Raw genomic sequence first — 21,430 nt, forward strand, 5'->3', positions numbered from 1 at the left:
ACTGGACCTCATGGATCTTGTAGTCCAACCACTTGAGGTTACAGATAAAGGTTGCCAAATGTTAGTGGCAAATCCTAGGTGAGAACCCAGGTGCCCTGACTCTTGGTCATCTTTCAGCTGGACTCCTCCTTTGAGGCAGGCTTCTTGGCCTTCACAGAGGCCAGGAAGCCACTAACCTCCATCTGCTATGTCAACTGACAGTGGGAAGGAAGGGATGCTCTCCTGCCCTGACTCCCAGAAGGGCAGGTAAGAATCGATAAGAGCCTTTTTTTTTTCCCAAACCACATGCCCCTCTTATACTTATTCTCCCTCTCTGGTGAGGGACAGTGTTGCCAATTGGAGTGTGATGCACATGGAGGAAGGTGTGGGAGCAGAAAAAGGCTGAAATAATTGATATTCGGAAATGTTTTTAAAGATGATGTGATCGTTTGTAATTCCTTGGTAACTTTGGGTTTGCAAGCAAGATGCTTCTGGGGCTACTTATTATCTCTCAGGTACCATAACCACCTCTGGGGGCCTTCAGGAGGTTTGGTTATCAGGAGGGAAAGCATGGGTGACCACATTGGTTTCCTGACTCCCCAGAGGTATTGTTGAGCAAGGAACATTTTCCCACTCATCTACTCCATTTTAGTGAAAATACTGCTGTTAAAACAGTTAGGTAGAACTATTACATAACATTTCCATAAAACATTGGAGACAACTTGGAGCAGTTGGTAAAGAAACATAAATTGAATTACCATTCTCATCAACCCTTAACTACTGGCAAATTTTGAAAAGTTAACCTGCTTTTCCACTAAGACTTGAGCAGAGTACATCCTTTCAACTCCCTCTCAGTCCTTTTCCAGGACTTTCTATTGCTTTTACACAATAGAATCTATAAGCTGTTTTGCTCCTGAATATGAAGGCTTCTTGTAGCACTTCAACCTTTTGTTGTTGTTGTTCTCATGAGCGCTGCTGGCTTTCTGGTTGCAACGTACTAGAGACAAACTGTTTCCTTGCAGAGTCAGAGTGGCGGGCACAGTGTTGGACACGACACAAATATGAGTTCTTGCTAACATGACAGTTGTTCCAGCTCTCCTGCTCTACACCCTGCTTCCTCTTTAGATGATGACAGTGCTGCTGCTGACAATGGCCAACTAACTGCTGCAAGTGGTCAGAAGATGCCTGTGCTGAAATGCTATTATCCTTATGTTTATCCCAAGCCAATCTTGGGTTCTTCCTTCATTGGCTTTGTTTGACCCTCTTCTTATTTCCCTTGATATATATATCAACCATATTCCATTAACTGTTCCAGTTTCAATGGAATCTTGTATTTCTGGTTCATTATAACAAGAAATCATTCTTGCTCCAAAAAAATTGATATAATTTTTTTTTGCACGTAACTTTTTTATTGAGGCCCAACGAGTCATTACGACTTGCCTGAACATGAGGCAGTTTAGTAAGATGAATCTTAACATAGTTAAGGACTGCACGCAACAACATACATTTTCAGCCTGACTAACAAGGCTATATCACAATTTATAAAGTGCCAGAGGAGTGCTGATTGCCCTGCAGCTTGAAATTTTTCACATGGGGAGGGAAAACGAAAAAGTAAGATCTCCTTCCTTCTCTAGGAATGAAAACATTTTCCCAAACTAATCAACCACAAGGGAAGGGCTGCTTTTTCTTCAACTTCACCCATTAGAACACCATCCTTTTATTGTCAAGTCTGTACTGACCTTCAATCTTGGCAGAATAGGAGGAAAGCCACATAGACAACAATACTGCCAACTTGATATTGCCTTCCTTGTGTACATGTGCATTGCTAGCTCACTGTAAGAATGGGGCAAACTGCAATGCTATAGCCCTATTTTTCCCATCAAAAAAGAATAGTTCCTTCCTCTGTATCTGAGGCTTCTATTTAATGCCAGCACACACTGGCAATAGGTCCCTTTATCAACTAACACACAACATAGTCCTTCTTCTTAGAGAGTAGTTATTCTAGCAAGACTCAATATCTTAAACAGAACATAAAAGAATTTCAAACAGAGGTTTTCCACAACTGCATTAGATAAGTAGAACATGAATGATTCTGGAAAGATACCTAGAGAATGTGATTATAAGGGAAAAAAGACGAGTTAGGGGAAAGATGAATTACTAAGTCTGTCCAAAACACATTTCCTGGCTTTTAGTTTAATGTGGCAGCAGTCTGTTAGCTGGGTAAACCATTCAAATTATTTAGGCCTAGTGGAAGATTAAAAACACTCCAAAATTGTACAGTCAGTAAAACCAGGGCAAAAAGGATGTTCACTTATTTGTTAAAAAAAAAAAAGTGTAAGAAATGAGCTATCAAGCCGTGAAAAAAACATGCAGGAAGCTTATATGCATATTACTAAGTTACAACCTGAAAAGGCTATATAATGTATGATTCTATATGACATTCTGGAAAAGGCAGGGGTTAGAGGGAAAGAGGGATGAATTGGAAAAGCACAGATAATTTTTAGGGTGGTGGAAACTATTCCATATGATACTATAATGATGGATATATATCATTGTACATTTGTCTAAACCCATTGAATGCACAACACCAAGAGAGAATCCTAATGTAGACTGTGGACTTTGGGTGATAGTGATGTGTCAATGTAAGTTCATCAATTATAATACGTGTACCACTGTGGTGGAAGATGTGCTCGTATGGAGGCAGGGAGTATATGGGAATGCTCTGTACTTATCGCTTAATTTTGCTGTAAACCTAAAATCACTCTAAAAAGTAAAGTCTATTTTTAAAAAAAGTAGAGCTTTTGACTTATGGGTTACTAAGGTGCAAACTTTACCATGCATTTATTGAACACCCAGTATTGATTGCCCCACTGTGGTAGCCAGCCTTCAAGATGGCCCCCCCCACGATCCATGCCCCCTTATGTAGTCTCCTTCTGCAGTGCACCAGGGTTTAGTTTGTGCGACCAATAGAAGTGATCGTGTTTCACTTCTGAGATTAGATAAAAGACACGGCAACTTCTCCTTACTCACTTTGTCTCTCTTGGAACATCTATTTGGGGGGAAGCCAGCAGCTGTGAACACCCTATGAAGAGGTTATTTGGTAAGGAAGTGAGGCCTTCAGCCCATAGTCACGTGAGTGAGCCTGGAAGCAGATCTACCAGCCAAATCAAGCCTTCAGATGACTACATTCTGGTCAAGATCTTGACAGAAGTCTCATGAGAGACCATGGGCCAGAACTACTAAACTAAGCTGCTCCCAGATTTCTACCAGATTACATTATATATAAACATGTTTCTGAGTGAAATTTTCATCTGAAAAAGGAGACAAAATCTTGGCTTTCCTTGCACACTCATGGTTTCCTCAGAAACTGGGAAGATAATAACTTTTTGTTGTTTTAAGTTGCTAAGTTTTGGGCTGATTTGTTATGCAGCAAAAGGTGACTAATACACTTATGACAGACATTGTCAAAGGCAAAGGCAACAAGCTGCATGAGGGAGAGACAGTGTCAGCTTTGTTCACCTCCAACTTCCCAGTTCTCCGACCAGTGGCTGGCATGTAGTAGGCATTCAAAATAATTGTTGAATGAGAAGTTAAAATATGGCCATGGCTCTTCAGATGCTCACATCTGAGGGGAAGAAGACACACAAAGAGACAACTTACACAGGTGTGAATGAAACAGGTATGTATGAGAGAGATGGCACAAGTAAAATGTTGCATTGCAAAGCTGGTGATTCATTCTGTGTCCGGGAAGAGGTCCCAGAGTCTGCATGAAGAAGGCAGCAACTCAGCAAGGCTTACAAGGGCAGGCCTTTCTAGATGAGCGACAATCCGTTATCTTTCCCTTCAGCATCATCCTCTGATTTACAGCTATTCTAAATTTGAAAACTATGACTTTAAGAAGAAAAACTTCTTCCTCCATGTGAGAACAGTTATGAAGAAAGCACCAGGCAAAGCTGTTAGTTATTAAACATAGCTGTTGTTTGCAGACATGGTCACACACAAGACCAGATCAAGGGAGAGAATGGCACACACGCAAACAAACAAACAGAAAACACTTCCAAGATCTAGGAGAATCAAGGGAAAGGTTTCTCCATCTTGTAGTGGCCTCCACAAACTGAGGGTGGCTTCTCAGGAGATCAGAAAGCCAAGAGAAGGAAGCTTGGGGAGGGCAAGGATAGTGGCTCCAAGGGTACAAATGGAAACTAAAAAAAAAGAAAAAGAAAAATGCAACGTGACTTGCAGAGAAGGCCCCTGAATGCCAGGCTGGAAGACGTTGTTCATCTCAGCACGGGCCTATGGTTTCCTGATCGGCTGGAAGTAAATGCATGGTTACCCTGCCTCAAGATATTCCATCTGCATGTAGCCTGCAGAAGTTTGCCATGGCCGAGAATCTGTCGCTCCATTTTCTTAAAACTTTAGCTTCTTTGAAAAGGAAATTTTATATCAGTGTAAGTGGAAAATCAGTTATCTTCCTCCTACACATTAAAATAAATGTGGCCATTAAAATGGCCATTACAATAACAAATGTATACGTGTGTATCACTTAGAGTCCTCTTGAGTATGACTACACGATATAGAGACACATTCTGAGCAACAGTGACTTCAGGAAAAGCAGCGAAATCACAACACAACAGCAAATTGCAAGAAAAACTTGATTTCATCTACAGGGAAGCAAAGCCAAACTTTTTAGATGTTCACCATTAAAAATATTCTAGCAGGTAGCACGTCAGGGATTAGGCGCCACTGAAAGAAGCGTGTCAGAACCTTGCACCCATCTCTAGCACTAACCTTATTATTCACAATGGTCTACCTACCCCTCTCTCTGCCACTTTGTCTAAGAAGACCCCTGAGGGCAAGGTATGCCTCACTGACTGCTGTCTACCCATCAACCAGCACACGGCAGAACCACTATAAGATTCCTTGCAGGAACGAAGACGTGTGTAAGGTACTTATTTTTGCTGCGAAGATCCTCTGTTACGTTTGTCTTATGCAAATAGTTGATCCGTTTCTGTCGGCTGTGAAAACATATTTTTGAGCCAAATTTTGGTCTGAAAAGTTCCACAAAATCTTGGCTTTCCTTGCTCATCCGTGGCTTCGGATTGCCACTTAGTGCCCATGTAGGTAAAATGTGGGAGCAATTCCTTGGAACTGAACTGACGCTAATCCCGGCTGAGTAGCATAATCATGAGTGGAACTTTTTACCCATCCTGAGGCTTGATCCCCACCCCTGGACGTTCTGATTCTGATTCAAGACGAAATGATACATCCATGGCACAGAAATACACAGTTCTGGAGAAAGGCATTTGTCATATCAAAAGAGAATGTGAAGACACATTCTTGGAAAATCAATGAAAAGCCTTACTATTATAAGAGCTTACTTTATTATTTTTTTATTTTGATTTCTTTTTAATAAGACACATTCACACGGGGTTGTCTCAAACAACTGTATCATTTGCAGGTTAAATTGTGGAGGGTTTCTTTTAATCATGGGGACAAGAGTACCCCCTAAAGAGTTTTTTGCTAAAGTGCTGTCTGCAGAGGGTGGAGAGGTGCGTGGGAACAGGGTTAAAGAACAGAAAAGGAAAGGTTGTCTGCCAGTCACTTAACCCCAGACAGCTGAGCTGAGGACGCACCACAAGCCAGTTCCCGGTGTCAGGGCCACACTACAGTGGGAGCCTTGGAAATTCTGATTCCCTGTTTCCACATGCTCTCACTGGAGGAAAGCATGAGTTTGGGGCTCTGTCGAGGGAGGTCCAAAGCCTGCCCCTGTCTCCTGTTAACTGTGAAACCACGGGAAGAAAGTCTCAGCTACTCCCTTTATTAGTTCAGCCTTTTTCTTTGAAAAAACAATTTTTCAGATTCTTAATCATAATTTTGGAGCATTTGGGAGTTAGCTGCTTAAACTTATTTTCCTCCCACTTAAACAAATACAAATTGATAAAAATGAGTATGTACTTATTTCTGAAGAACGGGGGTCTACACAACATAGAAAACAGGATGTGGTCATGGCATGTTTACCTACTTCAGTTTTACCAGCGACAAATGGTCCTTTTCCATGTGTTAGCTTTGGTCCCGCAGCTTATAAATAGCAGGTGGAAATAAGGTTCTATTGCTGCGAGGGACCACAGAGCTCATCTTATCCAAGGATCTTGTTAAAACCACCCAAGACTGACTTCATCATCCCCACTCTGCTTACTCACCACTCACATTGTTCATTGTAATAGGCAGCCCCAAATAACCTCTGTCTTTGAAGCTGCCCTCCCTTTCTGGCTTTATTATTTTTTTGTTTATGTTTATTTATTTTTGAGAGAGAGGGAGAGACAGAGCATGAGCAGGGGAGAGGCAGAGAGAGAGGGAGACACAGAATCCGAAGCAGGCTCCAGGCTCTGAGCTGTCAGCACAGAGCCCGATGCAGGGCTCGAACTCACAAACCGCGAGATCATAACCTGAGCCAAAGTTGGACGCTCAGCTGACTGAGCCACCCAGGTGCCCCCTTTCTGGCTTTAATGAGCACCACTGTTTACTTTCCCTCATCAAAGGGAAGAGGAGGGTGTGGGGCAGAGACACTGAACCTTCGGTTTCATCTGACCTAAGTCTAGGAGGCACCAGATGCGGTACATGGAACACTAGTTACCTGTGTCCGGTTGAGCCACAGACATGAGTCCCCGAGGCAGATGACCCAGTGAAGGTCGCAGGCCAAGGAGACTATGGTCTTTTGCATGATCAGATGACTCTGACACTTTCATGTCCATTTCTAGGAAAGGGAGCAGGGTGGAAGGCATGGTGGCCAGAGCCAATTTGGGTTAGATGTTGTGACGATCTAGGACAGTTTCTTCTGGAACTTCTAGAGATATCTTGTCATTTTGTAACATGCCTGCAGTATTTGTTATTCTTCTCAGTCCCTATCTATTTCCCAAGTAACTGTGCATAAAAATTCTTGAAAACAATCAAGGGCTTGTGTGCTTATTTTCAGCCTGAGGAAAGTGGGAGGAGGAAGGGACTCTGGCTGGTGTGCATATTATTTTGCAGCTGGGCTGAGGAATGGAGAGAGAAAGCCAGGTGGGAGGGGAGACGAGGGCAGTGAAGGTGAGCTGGTGGGTCATGGGGACCCAGGAGGAAGGGAGGGGCCATGGAGCCCCAGGAAGAAGAAGTGAATCCTGGGCTTGTAGAAGATGCCAACACTCTGGCCCAACACAGGCAGTGCATGGTTTAGAAGAAATGCTGTCAATGCAGACACTCAAACGACAGCAGGCTTGGGGTTCTGCCTAAATTCAGGCCAAAAGACACTCCTGCAGAGTGGCCCTGGGTCCCTCTCGAAAAGATTCCCAGTTCTTTCCCTGGCCCCTTGTCAAAGGAAATACATCATCTGATGATGTGTTTGCAATGCAGAAGCCAGGGCTCGGCTATGTTCAGTTTTGAATCACTACTCTTCCCAGGCCACTAGTGGAACCTTCCTCCCATTTTCTGGTTGCCTCTGTCTGGGGCATTGGTCTAGCCTCAGGGCAGGAATGGATAAACTTAACATCCCCTTTCTCCTTGCCTCAGCTCCCCTCGTTGAGTTGGGAGGGCCATCTGGGTGTCTGGTTTCAAAGAGGAAGGCTAAGATCCCAACCCATGCCACCCGTGCGGGACTGAGTTGGTCCCCGAAGCCTGCGGGCTCAGAGGCCTCCAGCTCTGTGGTCTATGGCAGAAAGCAGAGCTGGCTGAGCCACAGAAGAGAGTTCAGTGGATCTGAGTGAAGACGATGGACCTCAGATCCACTGAAGCTTTGCCACCTGGTAAGGCCCGGAAGCAACAACAGTTATCGTGCATAGAGCTTTGTTGGGAAATTGTGAGGGTCAGCTCCCACAGGGCAGGGTCTGTATCCCTGGCATGTAGTAGGTGCTCAATTAACACCTGTTGGCTGTTTGTGGTTAAATGAGCCTAATAAACTAAATGCAAATTTACTGGGTATGCCAAACCATTATTTAGGCTTTTGTAATAACCATGTTTTCTAGCTTCTGATTTGATGCTTCACATCTCAGGGAAGTGCCCCTTTGGGGACACTGACTCTGGAGAGTCCCTTCCCAGGGATAGCCCAAATAAAGAAACTTGCCCATAAGCGAGTCTTTCGTGTGCAGACCACCCCATCAACAGCCCATCCTACAACCACCTCCTTTGTCACTTTGTCCCTCTAGGCCACTATCCACCTGCCCTGTCACCAGGTACCGGACAGCTAGGGACAGCCCTAGGTCCCAGAATCCGCTGAAATCATTCAAACTATTGCACTCCAAGCTTGCACACACTGCCTCACCCACAAATCCCATTCCTTGGCAGGCGGTGGTGTAACAATCTTTTCAATGACACTCCTTCCCTGACCTGTTGGCCTCACCACACATGAATAAGAATAAAGCCTACATTTTATTTATTTTTTTTTTTTAATTTTTTTTTCAACATTTATTTATTTTTGGGACAGAGAGAGACAGAGCATGAACGGGGGAGGGGCAGAGAGAGAGGGAGACACAGAATCGGAAACAGGCTCCAGGCTCTGAGCCATCAGCCCAGAGCCCGACGCGGGGCTCGAACTCACGGACCGCGAGATCGTGACCTGGCTAAAGTCGGACGCTTAACCGACTGCGCCACCCAGGCGCCCCAAAGCCTACATTTTAAAATTGCTCTGGATGTTGGTGGGAATGCAAATTGGTGCAGCCACTCTGGAAAACAGTATGGAGGTTCCTCAAAAAATTAAAAATAGACCTACCCTATGACCCAGCAATAGCACTGCTAGGAATTGACCCAAGGGATACAGGAGTACTGATGCATAGGGGCATTGTACCCCAATGTTTATAGCAGCACTCTCAACAATAGCCAAATTATGGAAAGAGCCTAAATGTCCATCAACTGATGAATGGATAAAGAAATGGAGTACTACGTGGCAATGAGAAAGAATGAAATATGGCCCTTTGTAGCAACGTGGATGGAACTGGAGAGTGTGATGCTAAGTGAAATAAGCCATACAGAGAAAGACAGATACCATATATTTTCACTCTTAGGTGGATCCTGAGAAACTTAACAGAAACCCATGGGGGAGGGTAAGGGGGAAAAAAAAAGGAGGTTAGAGTGGGAGAGAGCCAAAGCATAAGAGACTCTTAAAAACTGAGAACAAACTGAGGGTTGATGGGGGGTGGGAGGGAGGGGGGTGGGTGATGGGTATCAAGGAGGGCACCTTTTGGGATGAGCACTGGGTGTTGTATGGAAACCAATTTGACAATAAACTTCATATACCGAAAAAAAAATAAAATAAAATTGCTCTGGAGCCAACAGTGGGATACAACAGAATAGCAGCTGCCACTTCCCAAGCACCTATTCTGGGCTGAGCACTTCGATAATTCTAAGCACAACAACAATCATGAAGATAGGTATTATTACTTCTATTTTATAGATGATAAAGCTGAGTCTCAGAGAGGATAAGTTAGGTGATTTACCCAAAGTGGCAGGGCTGGGATGTTTTAGCCTTGCAGAAAGGGTCCAGAGTTGGGGTCTGGGTGTGCAGAACGGGGATGTCAGGGGAGGGAACCTAAGGACAGTTTTATCCATTCATTCAACAACCACTCCTTGAACAAGCGGCTAAGACCGCTGATTTCCAGGCCCCGTGTCCATGGACCATTGAGTCCACCCGTGAAAAGGGCAGTTCTCTCTCCCTCAGCCAGCCAGGGCCAAGACCAATGACAAGAGCATGCTGGAGGGTACCGCTTTGGGGACACCCAGAGGACAACTGCATGGCTGTTTGTCTTATGTCAGCTTTACCCCAAGACAGGAAGTGCAGCCCGGGAGCTTGGGGTAGGAATCTTCCCCTAACCACTTAATTTACCGTGGTATCCAGCTGCCATTCTGTTTCGGACTTTCCTTTGGTGGTGGAATTTTGCCCCTCAAAAAAAAGTTTATCACCTCCTAGAATCTCAGATCTAAGCTAGCAACAAGCAACACTTTGGAGTTTTGAAAACTTATCTACAAATAGAGTAGTGAGAAAAACCTTTTTTTTTTTTTTTAAATTATTGCTGACCACAAAACAGAACTCCTTTACCAGGAGACCCATGGGCAGAGGTCAGGGAAAGGGCACACTCAGTAAGTCAAAGGTCCCAGAGGCTGCCCTGGGCATCTGCAAGGCAGACAGACAGGTTCTTCTCACATCCACATCCACTCGCTGGCAAGACAGCACCCTTCTTATCTTTAATCTGTTAATACCCTTCAGGGATCCCCAGTATAAGCCCACATGTTAAAAGCAACTCCCCCTGGGCACCCTGGAAATGCCTAACATACTTAAAATGTTACACTTACTTTTTTCTAAAGTTTATTTATTTGTTTTGAGAGAGACAGAGACAGTGGGAGTGGGGGGGGGCAGAGAGAGAGAGGGAGAGAGAGAGAGAGAGAGAGAGAGAGAGAGAGAGAGAGAGAATCCCAAGCAGGCTCCACACTAGCAGCGCAGAGCCTGATGCAGGGCTTGAGCTCACGAACCGTGAGATCATGACCTGAGCCTAAATCAAGAGTCAGACACTTAACCGGCTGAGCCACCCAGGTGCCCCACACTTACATCTTAATAGATGCCCTAAGGTCGGGGTGGAGGCATCATCATAACTCTGGAAGGAAGAAGTGAATTCCCACATTTGGCAGAGTATAGTAAAGTCAAACAGGACTGGAGAGCCAAGATGCCAAGATATAAGTCACCAGGTACGGGGGACAAGGTCAGGCTCACTTTTATTTATTGACAAACCATAAGATCACCTTCAAACAGAGACACTTTTAAGAATGAATTGTGCTCGGGGCGCCTGAGTGGCGCAGTCGGTTAAGCGTCCGACTTCAGCCAGGTCACGATCTCGCGGTCCGTGAGTTCGAGCCCCGCGTCAGGCTCTGGGCTGATGGCTCAGAGCCTGGAGCCTGTTTCCGATTCTGTGTCTCCCTCTCTCTCTGCCCCTCCCCCGTTCATGCTCTGTCTCTCTCTGTCCCAAAAATAAACATTGAAAAAAAAATTTATAAAAAAAGAATGAATTGTGCTCTATTAGTCACTATGCAGAAACAGTGGGCATAAACCAAGATCATTCCTGCAAACTGAAGTGGGGGGGGGGGCGGTTATGGCCTTCATTGGGAAAGATTGTCCTCAGTTTCCCCTTGCCCTCAGCAATTCTCTTCAATCTGCCCCTCCCGATCTGATTGCTGCCATCTGTCCCCTGGGGTCTCTAGTATGTTCTATTTTCCTAGTCTTGCCTCCATCAGTTAGATTCCCTGTGCTCTCCTCCAAGGTGACAGGTGGATGATAGAAACTCACCCACAGAGAGGTGTCAGGAGAGGCCAGCAGTCAGCCCCCCTGCCCCCCACAGCCTCCTCCCTTAACAGGACTTTTCTAAAGACAAGGCTTCTGCGTGGGCACTCTGACATCTTGGGTTTCTTGACTTGAATCCGCTCTCAAGCCAGACAGCAGGAAGTGGGAAGGCACCACAGCAGACAGGCGTAAGGCACTGTGCATAAGCCTGGGACCATCACTCGCCCCCATCAGCTCTGTGAGCATTACGTTAACCAGCAACCACGCCTGCAGGGTGGGGGCCAGGCTGGCCCTGCTTGGCTGGGCCCTGTCCTCACAGCTGTGTTTGTATCTTCCAAACCCCATGGCTGAACTCTGCATATAGAGGTTAGACTTCAGGCCAGAAGTCTCAGGGGATAGTGGGAGCAGGGGCTGCTGGGGAGGGCGGGGCATTCTCCGACCTGAAGTGCGGCCCGAGGTTAGTGTCCCAGGCTTCCTCTGAAGCCATTTAAGACCCTGTCACTGTGCTCTTGTCCAAGCCTATTTGCATTTATATCTATTTCCTGCCAGCATCACCTCTTAGAGTAATTCATTCCATGTGTCTCCTGCACTGCAGCCATTTATTCCCACGGCCCCACCCTGGCTTCGTCATCACCCAGAAAGTCTCCACCTCTGAAACCTTAAACTCCAAGAATCCACGCTCACAGCTCTCACTGCCACCAGCACGGCTCTTGATTGTATTGGGAGGGGGTGGTGTGCGGAGCCCAAAGCCTGGCCCCCCAGGGGGGAATGGGGTGAGCAGCAGGAGGGGTGGGTTTAGGGACTAGAAGGCAGGCATATTAGAAGGGCTAGGCTCCGCCTCTGACTGGCTTGGTGACCTTGGGCAATTTACTTCACCTAAGACTTCACCTTCTCATCCATAAACTGGGGATAATAATACATATTGAGGTCGAATGGAGACAATATATTGGGCCCTGAGCACATGCCGCCTGTGTCACATGCTCACCCAAGGGGAGCTATCATATTACCTCCTTGTTATAATCACTTCTCACAAGGCTGATACTGGCCCACCACCTCCCCTGGCCTCCCCTGGTTACCTTGTCTCCACAGGAGCCAAAATAACTCCCTAGCTCCTACTGCTGCAGGACAAGGTCCCTTCCTTGTCCACACACCACTGTGGTGGGCAGAGAGGTTGCCCCAGGACTTTGTGTGCTCCTGTTGAGACCTCTTCTGCAAACACAGCCTCACCATCAGTTTCTGCCCTGAAACCAACATGACCAATCTCACTGCATCCTGGGTCCTGGCTTCTGTCAGCCCCACAGAAGCCACAGAACCCTCAGGACTCCCCACCACCCATGAAAATCCCCAAACAGCCTTGTTTATGCCCCTTTGGCCATTTCATTCCCCAAATTACTGAAACCTTTCCACTGTATAGCCCCTGAACTTCCCAGCCAGTCATGTAGAAAAGTCCCTTATTTTCTCAGCCTCTGCTCTGAACATTTCTTTTACTTTCTTGTTTTAATTGAAACCTGTTTCCAGGTTTGTTATCTTCCCAAGTGTGGCTCTCAGTCTTCCATTCTCATACAAGTGGCCTAACAGCACAGTACATGTTTTTCTTTGCTCCTTGTTGCTATTTCCAGAACATTCTCTCTCTCTTCTCCCTTCCCCATCTTGGATGCTCACATCACGACTGCACACTTCTTGTTGCTAAGGGACATTTGCTCACCCTTCCCCTCTCTGAGCTCACTCTCATTCTCTCAATCCCCGTTTCAAACTCCTCCTGACCTCCTTTCCTCTCTTGATTTCAACCTCCGCCCTGACTTGAAATGTGGCTGGGCCACACTGAGCTGGGCTTGAAATGCAAAACACATACTGGATTTTGAAGCCTTCATCATGAGAAAAAAAATATATAAATCCTCCAACTGTTTTTTTTATAGGGATTATATATCAAAATGATAATATTTTGGATATATTAGAGCAAATAAAACATATTACTGTATTTAAATTAGTTTCATCTGTGTCTCCACCTTTTTGTGTGGCTACTAGAAATTTTACATTGCATATGTGGCTCACATTACATTTCTATTGGCTTTACCAATGATCGAAACTCTTTCTCAATCCCCACTTCAAACGTCCCACATTATCACCACCTCTCCTGTCCTCCAGAGGCACTCCCTCAAGAGTTCTGACCCCGGCACTCCCTGACTTCACCAAGACCTACAAACTGTGGCCCCCACTGCCTTTTCCTCATCTCCCCCCTCAGTCCTTCCTTCCCCCCTTTACCCACTTATATTCCATGATTTGCATTATCCACTTTCTAGACATACCCTCGATTGCCTTGCCCCTCTCCGACACCTTCACATTGGTGAAACTCAACCTGGTTAGAGCTAACTCTGCAACTCTATGCTTCCATCCACATAGCTGAGCAGAGCCTGAAACGGAAAACCATGCCACCCTGTCAGTAAGCTCACGACTGCCAGACACCAGTGGGCCCTGGTGCCATCCAGTGGGCTTGCCACCTATTCCTGGGCCATCCGCACACTCATCCCCAGAGGCCTCTCTCATACCTTCTCCTCCACCTTCACTTTTGGTTTCCTAGTTGAGAAAACAGAAGCAATGAGGAGGGAGCTTCCTTAAACTCCCCCCTACAACGTAACCACGGACCTGCATCCAGGCCGTAGCACTCTACCTTCCCTTTTGTCGCTGTAGTCGAACTGTCTTGTGCTCTTGCCCAAGCCAACACCCCTGACTCATATCAGATTCCTTCTCTTACTTACCCAAGGACAGAATTCCAGCACTTCTACTTAGCCAATGTTTCCCTCTGCACAGAATCACTCCATCAGCATAAATGATACTATTTTTTCCATCTTAAAATTAAAAAATCTTTCTTGACCTCCATTCCCTTCCATTTCTCTGTCCTCTTATACAGCAGAACTTCTTGAAGACCCACTGAATCCAATTACTTCTCCTCCTGTTCTCTCCTGAATCCACCCAGTTCATCCTCCCATCCAACGTCACTGAAATTGCTCTTGCTAGGTGTTATGGGCTGAATGGTGTCCTTCCCGAATTCCTGTGTTGAAACCCTAACCCCCACTGTCTCATAAGGTGACTGTATTTGGAGGTCTTTAAAGAGGTGATTACATTAAAATGAGGCTGTTTGCTTGGGCCCAATCCAAATGACTGGTGTCCTTTTTTATTTTAATTTTTTTAACTTTTATTTATTTTTGGGAGACGGAGAAAGATAGAGCATGAGTGGGGGAGAAACAGAGAGACAGGGAGACATAGAATCCAAAGCAGGCTCCAGGCTCTGAGCTGGCAGCACAGACACCGACGTGGGGCTCGAACTCATGGGCCATGAGATCATGAGCTGGGCCGAAGTCGGATGCTTACTGACTGAGACACCCAGAGGCCTCATTGACTGGTGTCCTTTTAAGAGGAGGAAATGTAGACATACAGAGAGACACTAGGGGTGCATGGGCACAGAGAAAAGACCATGATAGGACACATGAAGAAGGCATACAACTACAAGCCAAGGAGAGAGGCTCCAGGAAGAATCAACGCTGCCCATACCTTGATCTTAGACTTCCAGCCCCCAAACTGTGAGAAAAAAAATGCCTGTTGTTGAAGCCATGCAGCCTGTGGTATTTTGTTATGCAGCTGAGCTGGACTAATACATCAGGTCAGCACACACCTCCAATGGCTCAGTCCAATGGCCAATGCTCAGTGCTCTCCCAATTTGACCTTTGAGCGGCACTGGGTGCAGCTGGCCATACTTCTCTTCATTGCATTTCCAGGGCTCAATAACTCGTGGTTATTTTTTCACTAGGTGTTCCTTCTCGGCCTCCTTTGCTGTCCCTCCTTATCTCCCAACCTCTTAGACCTTTCAGCATGGCGCTCACCAGAGCCCCTTCTCTGGACCTCATCTCATTTCTCACACACCATCAGTCTGTCATTACTAACCTAAAGGCACACCTCAGAACTGGATTGCCTCTCACCTCCTCCACTGCCTTTGCCTCTTTGGAGGCACAGCATGCCTGGATTATCCTAACTGGACTCCACCCAGTATTCTCTTCTACCACCCCACTGAGTCTTTCCCCAACCTCACAGCCAAGGCACCTCAGAAACAGAGCCTGTGTTGGGTATTCACCTTTTCTTTCAAGCCAGACTTAATCCACTGCACTTTGGCTTCTCTCCCACTCAACTGAAATGGCTCAGAAGAGGTAATTGCTGGAAAATCTAATGTCCTACTGCAGCCAGAGTGAGCATTTTACAATGGAAATCAGACCTTATCCTTTCACTGCTTTGAACACTTTGCTGACTTCCTATTGCCTCCAGAGACCCAAATTCCTATGGATGCTACAGTAGACTTTTTCATGGCTTGACTTTAGCTTCAATATAATTAAGAGTGTGGGCTGTGGAGTCAGTTAATCCTGACTCCAATTGCCATAGATTGAATATTTGTACCTCCCTACCTCTCATTGGAGCCTAGTCTCCAACATGATGAGAACTGGAGGTAAAGCCTTTGGGAGGTGATCAGGTCATGAGCGTGAGGTCCTCGTGAATGGGATCAGTGTTTTTATGGAAGAGACCCCAAAGAGCTCCCTCTCCTCTTCCATCATGTGAGGACAGTAAGAAGACAGCCATCTATGAACCAGGAAGAGGGTCCTCACCAGACATGGAATCTGCCAGTGCCTTGATCTTGGACTTCTACTCTCTGGAACTGTGAGAAATAAATGTGTTTGTAAGCCACCCAGGCTGTATTGTTATAGCAGCCCCAGTGAACAAAGACATCAATCTCTCCTGACTGTGATCCTGGGCAGGTTTACCAGGTCTCTGAGCCTTGGTTTCCTCATATATCACTTGGCTGTAATAATGGGACTCATCCTACTGGTTGATATAAGGATCAGATGAGCTTACCCTGTCCAATTCTTATAACAGTGCCTGACCTAGCAGAGCTCAAAAAACAAACATTCATTACCTCCCACCACTTTCTTTCCTCAACTGAGCTCTGTGCTATGTCCCTTGACCTTGGAAAAACTTTCTCTGCCCTTTCTAACAGGCACACTACTGTCTGTCCTTCAGTATTTCACTCCAGTGTCTATCCCTGCAGGAGGCCTTCCTTCTTCCCCAAGGCAGACTTAGGGCTCCTTCTTCTCCCCTCTAATGACACTTTGCATCCAATTCCATTAGAGCGTAAATCAAATGATACGGTAGGATGTGGCTTACCTGTCTGTGTCTTCAGGGAAATTGAAGCCCCTTGAGGGCAGGAATCATGACTTTTATTTCTGTATGCGCCAGCAGCACCATGAAACCTGTCATCTTTGGATGAATGAGGTCAGAGTTTCTTTTGTCTTAAACTCACGTCTTTAGGCAAGCCTTCACCTAGTACTTAAGGATTTGGTGAACAAGAATGTGTTCATTCGTGCAACAAGCAAAGGTGCCTTCCATGTGCAAGACACAGTGCTGGGTATTGGGAATGTTAAGTTGAATCCAAGGCAGACAGCATTCGCACTCAGGGAGATTGTGGTCCAGAGGGACTTAGGTGCACACAGCTGTAGCATAGTGTGAACGGAAGGGCTGAAAGTGACCAAGGAAGCCAGGCCAAAGAGCTGGAAAAGAGACAGAGAGAAGGCAGGCTTCTAGACTCAGGGGGCCACAGTCACGCTGCTTATTATTTGACACCAGGAATCAATAGCAGATAAACTTGGGAACAAGGTAGGAATGAAACTCTGTGTCCTGGAGACTGAAAATAGAAAATGTGGAGGGGGCCTGGGGGGCTCCGTGGGTTAAGTGTCTGACTTCGACTCAAGTCATGATCTCAAGGTTTGTGAGTTTGAGCCCCGCTTTGGGCTCTGTGCTGCCAGCTCAGAGCCTGGAGCCTGCTTCGGATTCTGTGTCTCCCTCCCTCTCTGACCCTCCCCCCTCTCAAAATTAATAAACATTAAAACAAATTTTTTAAAAAGAAAATAGAGAATGTGGAGGAACTAGGGCACCATGGGCAGGCCCCAGGCTGGGAACAGACAAATGGAAGGGATGCAAACATAGTCATCCTAAGATCAAACACTGATGGAATGCTCTGTATGTAACAGGCACTGTTAGAAGGACTCAACGTGGAATAACTCAGGTAGTCCTTGCAATAACCCTAAGTCAGGGCTATTATCTCAGTGCACAGGGGAGGGAAAGCTGAGGCTAAGAATTGGTCAGGATTTCTCAGCATGCAGCAGAGCTGGAGTCCGAACCTAGCATGCCTGGCTCCAGAGCCTGTGGTCCCGCCACCATGCAATGCCCTCCCCACAGTGGCGAAGACAAGACTGGTAAGGATGTTAAGTTTGGAAGAGGGCACCTGGAGCCAATGAGGCTCGATACGGTCTGTACCAACTGCATGATCCAAACCCTGAATGTCCTTCCTACCCGATCACCTCTAGGTAAGTAAGCTTTGCATGTGGACCGACGTTGTGCTGGTTACAGTGGGGAGGGCAGGGAGAGAGAAGGGGAGAGACTAACCACAGTGATGATGAAATGACAGAGGGCCGGGCCATGTCTCCTGCCTCCTTGCACCCCTCCCTGCACATAGCCAGTGCATAGCACCTGCAGGGGGCCCGCAGAGCATCTTTCTTGTTGAAAATGAGGATAGAAAAATGAATGACTGCATGACCTAGGGAATGAAGGCCAGGAACCACCTGAGCAAGGTCTTTGGGTGGGAAGGAACAGGTGATGTGATGAGGGATAGCCATGCCATGATTCATCACCTCTCCACTCAGGGCCTCTCCTGAAGCTCCCTTCCCACTTGTGACCCAGCTTTTCACCACAGACATCCCCCCTGCACCCCCACTCCAGAGTGTGCCGGGCCGGTGGTCAGGTCAGTGCTATTCCCTCAAAGCCGTCCTCACTGCCCTTACGGTGAGGGCAATGCCACATGAAACATGGCGTGGCTTAGGGGCTGGGGGCTTGAGTGACGGAAGGGAGCAGAGGCTCCTTTTGTGCCCCCCCACCCCCACCCCACGTAGGAAGGAGCTGTTGGGGCGTCTGGGCTTCTCTAGTTCTTCCCTCCACAAGACACCAGCTTCCACCAGGGGACAATGAATGGATAGATTCACATATGGCCTGGAACCAGGACCCAGAACATATCTTACAGATTCCACTGATCCAGAACCAGGCTTCAGGGTCCAGAACATTTTTTACAGATTCCCCTATTTGGGGGATACGACTGAAAGACTTTGTTTGATTTCCTTGAAATCTAGGCTTCATAAGGGAGCCCACTAACTAAAACTCTGCTTCCTTTAGCAGAAGGTAAGCAGCAGCCTTAAAATCCTCACCCGGCCAAGCGTTCCTGAGAAGTGATGTGGGTGTTTCTTAGGAGACCTGGGGTTGGGGGGGGCTGACAGCAGCTGCTCCTGACGCCCGTCCTTTGCTCTCCTTCTTCCTCACTTTCCGAGGGTTTACAAGGGACTCCCAAAGGACGGGGAGGTGAAATGTGTATCAAGGGTGTACTGTGCACAAGGTGCTTTATGTGGCCTGTGGCACCTGATTTTCCCACAGATGTTGTGAGGTAACATTATTCCCATTTTGCAGATGGGGACACTGAAGATTAGAAAGTTGAGGCCCCAGAGAAAGAGACGGCCCACTCAAAATAAGACACTTTACAGCATTTCATAAAGGAATACATGCCAAGTGTGGCCAGGTGTGTGAAATGCCCCCAAAGGCTGGAGTGGTGTCTCCTGGATGTGACCACACTGGGCCCCCAGGGTCAAGGAGGGGAACAGTTGCTGGAATCTGGCGGGAGAAAACCCGCGTGGAGAGGGTGGCTTATAAGGGTCTGTGACCTTTGGTGGAAGGACACAGGCAGCCAAGGTGGACCCTGAAGACAGGACCTGGGGGAATAATACTCCAACCTCCCTGTCGTGGTCCTCCCACCTCCTGCCGGGCTCATCCCCAGTGGCCGATGCTGCGAGCCAAAGTGCAGGGTGAGCAGCGGCCACTGAGAATAGGGGTGGCAAACACCAGACGCCCTTGCAGGGAGCCCAGACCAGCCAAACTGCAATCATCCAGGCTCTTGTCACCTTCCCAGGCTGTTCTCCATCTTGCAGAGGGATATTCCACTGGGCCACAGAGACCCCGGATCCAGCCTGGCTGCGGTGACCACGGATTTACGGAGCACTTGGCTCTGTGTTCTTGTTCAACAGGCACAGAACGCTGAGAACACCGCAGCCCGTGCCGGTTAATATCTCTGCTCTCCTCTTGCCCCGGTGCCTGATTCTCCAACCTGTAGAGGGTGAGCCTCCCGTGAGGTCCCAGCCAGACCCTCCCAGGAAATCCGCCCCTGCCTTTGGGCCGCTGCCCGGCAGCCCTGAGCCTGTGCCAAGATGAACCAGGGAGATCTGATTGATGAGAAGGTAGATGAGGGGGTTCCCTGAGGAGAATAATTTTATGGGTTAGGAATGCGGGATGGGGCGGGGGGGTGGGGGGTTTGGGCCCTAAACCTCAGCAAGCGGCCTGGCTGCAGGCGTCCAGGCGCAGGCCCAGAGCATGTGTAACTCATTACCTCTGCGAGTCTCCCATTTTGCGGCCGCGGGATGACGCTGGAGCGTGGTGGAGTGTCTGAGGCCGCGGGGTGAGCACGACTACAGTATTTTTCTGACACTAACACCTCTCTCTGGCCCTCAGGAAGGGCCGTGGAGGAGCCAGGCCCACACCCAGCCCTCCGCCTCCTCCGCCTCCTCCGCCTCCTGGCGCCAGACGGGAGAGGCCTACAGCTACACGGGCGAGAGAAGCAAGGCAGCACCGGGGAAGGTGAGAGGGGAGAGGAGGGAGGGAAGGGGGGAGAGGGGGAAGCAGGTCCAGCTGCACCCCCCCCCCCGTTTGGTGTTCAGAGGGAGGTGGAAGTGGTCATCGAGGTCACAGGAGGCTGGGCTGGAGGACACTGAAGGTCGCATTCTGCAATTAGCCCTTTCATGTAATTCTAGCAACACATGTAATTCCAATTCCAGCTGGAAGCGATGCTATTCCCCCTGGTGGCACAGAGGGCAGTCTGGCCCACCCTTGGGGCCTTCCCTCCAACAGGGGGGCTCCCAACGAGGTGCTGACAGCTCAGACCCAAGGGAGGAGGCAGGGTCCTGAGACGTGGCCTGAGGAGAGGTGCAGAGAAGGGAGAGGTCCCAAAGACCGACGCAGAGCAGGGTGTGAGGGCGTGAGCCTTGAAGGATGTATGGGTGCACCACGTAGGAGCTGGGCCAGATGGGCCCTTATGAAGGGGACAGGGGAGCCTAGGCAGGTAACAGCCCCCCCCCCTCACTTGCTATGTGGAAAGAAAGGCAGGGATAAAGGCAGGGTGGAGGGAAAAAGAAGACAAGTTAGGAGGGGGAGGGGTTTCAGTGCATCAGCCCTGAAATAACCAGTTTACCGCCCTAATGTCTTTAAAGTCCCACCCACATTAAAGTCTGAGTCACACCTTAATATCTGGGCTGCATTTTTGCAACTTTGCTTCCCCAGATCCCAGTAACCCCAGGGCCAAGAGGAGCCACCGCCTCTCCTCCCCATCTTTCCTTCAAGGGGGAAACCCTGGAAGGGATTTGGAGCGCCTGCAAGGCCTACCAGACATTACTGTTTAAATCTCCTCTAGGCCCTGCACGGCTCAGGCCTCCCTCCCTTTCCCCATCTCTGTCCACCCTCTGCCTTCCCAGCAACCTCCCTCTCCCCCACCGCCCTTCCTCTCCCTCTCCAGTTACACTCTCCAGAGATGAGGATCAAAGAGCAAAATCCTGGAGAAACAGATCAAATCTGGCTTGAATTTCCCCAAGTCAAAGCTCACTGGTTTCGTCTTAGAAATGAAAGGGAAGGGGGAAAAAGTCAAACCAGAAATCCACGAGCTCAGGTGGCTGATTTCATCTGAACACTCCAGTCTCTCTGGGTCCCTCATGCCCCCACCACCCTGTGCCTGGAGGGCTGGTCATTGAAGAGTGGGGAAGACCCAGACAACATGGAAATCAGACTTCGAATGCATTTGTTTTGCCTCTTTGAGCTTTCAAGGACCCCAATGTCCAATCATTCATTCGTTTCATTCATTCATTCCTGCAATAAATAGTGAGAACCTACTGTGTGCCAGGCTTGAGAGACTTCAGTGAACAAAACAGAGGTGCCTGCCCTTGTCCAGCCTATAGTCTTCCCACAAGGAACAGA

At 47.8% G+C, this 21,430-nt stretch overlaps 1 protein-coding gene across 1 annotated transcript in view; it reads right to left on the bottom strand.

The window, feature by feature from the left end:
• The window catches only part of SCARA5 (scavenger receptor class A member 5), a 127,627-nt gene that overhangs the window by 97,493 nt on the left and 8,704 nt on the right, over window positions 1–21,430 (bottom strand).

This window comes from Lynx canadensis, chromosome B1 (genome assembly GCF_007474595.2).
Source record: "Lynx canadensis isolate LIC74 chromosome B1, mLynCan4.pri.v2, whole genome shotgun sequence".
Lineage (NCBI taxonomy): Eukaryota > Metazoa > Chordata > Mammalia > Carnivora > Felidae > Lynx > Lynx canadensis.